The sequence below is a fragment of the Schistocerca piceifrons genome, chromosome 4 (assembly GCF_021461385.2).
Source record: "Schistocerca piceifrons isolate TAMUIC-IGC-003096 chromosome 4, iqSchPice1.1, whole genome shotgun sequence".
Lineage (NCBI taxonomy): Eukaryota > Metazoa > Arthropoda > Insecta > Orthoptera > Acrididae > Schistocerca > Schistocerca piceifrons.
This window is the reverse complement of record NC_060141.1, coordinates 93,140,124-93,141,933: the sequence shown is the minus strand read 5'-3', so window position 1 is coordinate 93,141,933 and position 1,810 is coordinate 93,140,124.

Genomic DNA, 1,810 nt, shown 5'->3' with positions numbered 1-1,810 from the left:
GGGTCTAAGTCATCGTTACTGAGGGGGGCGACTTTACTGTTGAAATCTCCAGTTATTAGGTTTATTGGTTAATGATGCCTCTCTAAGGTGTAACCTAGTTTCTCATACAAATCTTCTAATTCTTCGTAGGTACTCGTTCCTGTTGTGGTGTATATTTGTATGATGGTTATCTGATGCCTTTGTGTGGCAAGTTTCAAAGCTGATATTCATTCTGACACTCCCACTGCCTCTTGTATGGATGATTTAAGGTCGCTTTTGGAATAATTTCTTAAAATTTTCGTTTTACAGGTTTGATAAAGTTAAAATCATTATCGTTATTAATTTCACCTTCACATTTCTTGATAAGATCGATCGATTTACATTTTCTAAATTTAATGAAATATTTTATTTTTTCACTTTAGAGATTTGATGAAGTTCTTTTACAGAATTTTTACTCAATTCATTGTCTTTATGACATTTATTAATGTTGTCAACAGATTTACAATAAGATCAACTAATTGACTTTTTCAAAGTTTATGATAATTCTTCAGCTTTTCTGTTTTAGCAATTCATCAAAGATTCTTTAAAGTTTTGGATTTTAGTTTGCTCTTCTTTATTTCTTTGTTCATTTCTTCCCTACAAAAATAATCAATAAATTCAAACAGATCTTCTCTAGTTACATTTGAGTAACCATTTTCTTTATAATAATTTTCTAAATCTCAACAGCTCAATCCATACTTTCCTTTGCAATAAATAGCTCAGCTTTCTTTGCCATTTTTCCCATTGTATTTGTAAAGAAGGAAATTTAATTTTTAATTTTATTAAAATGTTTACTGTTATAGTACAACTTTGAGATTTTAGATTTTGGGGTTTTTATTTATAAATAATAAAATTTATTAGATTTTAAAATTTTAAAATAAGAAAACGATAATTTGGTTATTTTCTATATAGGCAAATGCGATTTTTTGATTCTTATTTATAAAGAATAAAATTTATTACTTTTGAAGTTCTTTAAATGAGAAAATGAGAATTTGATTTTTTCCATGTAGGCAAATGAGATTTTTCATTTCTTATTTATGAAGAATAAAATTCATTAGGTTTGAAAATTTTTAAATGTGAAAATAAGAATTTCGTTTTTTGATAAAGGCAAATAAGATTTTTAAAATTTTTATATGTTTTTCTTTTAATTATATTAAGACCTCCTTTACTATAATTTTCTAAGTTATTTTAAGTAGCTCAGCTTTGTTCTCCATTTTTGTTTTCATTGTATTTATGCAAAATTTAATTTCTCAAAATTGGAAAATGAGATTTTTTGGTTTGGGGAAACTGACAAATTAGATTTTTGGGTGTCATCCTGGAAATTTAGACTTTTTGGTATAGGCAAATTAGATTTCTTGGGACCTGCTTCTCAAGTGGGTTAGATTTGAAAATTTTAACTGTGAAATTAGATTCTTGGTTGGCATCCTGTAACTCTGACTCGGAAATGCTCTTTGAGCCAGAAACGGCATGACATAACTAATAACGAAGCACTCGCTTTAAGAACAGTATAAGACAGAGATGTAGTCTTTCACTGCCACTATTCGTCTCTACATCAAAGGAACAATGACGGAAATCAAATTAAAGGGTATTAATGATAAAATTCACAGATGATGTTGCTACCCCCAGTGAAAGTGTGGAAAAACTGCACGATCTATTGGATAGAATAAACAGTCTAATGAGTACAGAACATGGACTGAGAGTAAATCGGAGAAAGACGGAAGTAGCAGAATCGGGAACGGAGAGGAACCTAACATCAGAATTAGGGATAATGAAGTAGTAGAAGAAATTCTGT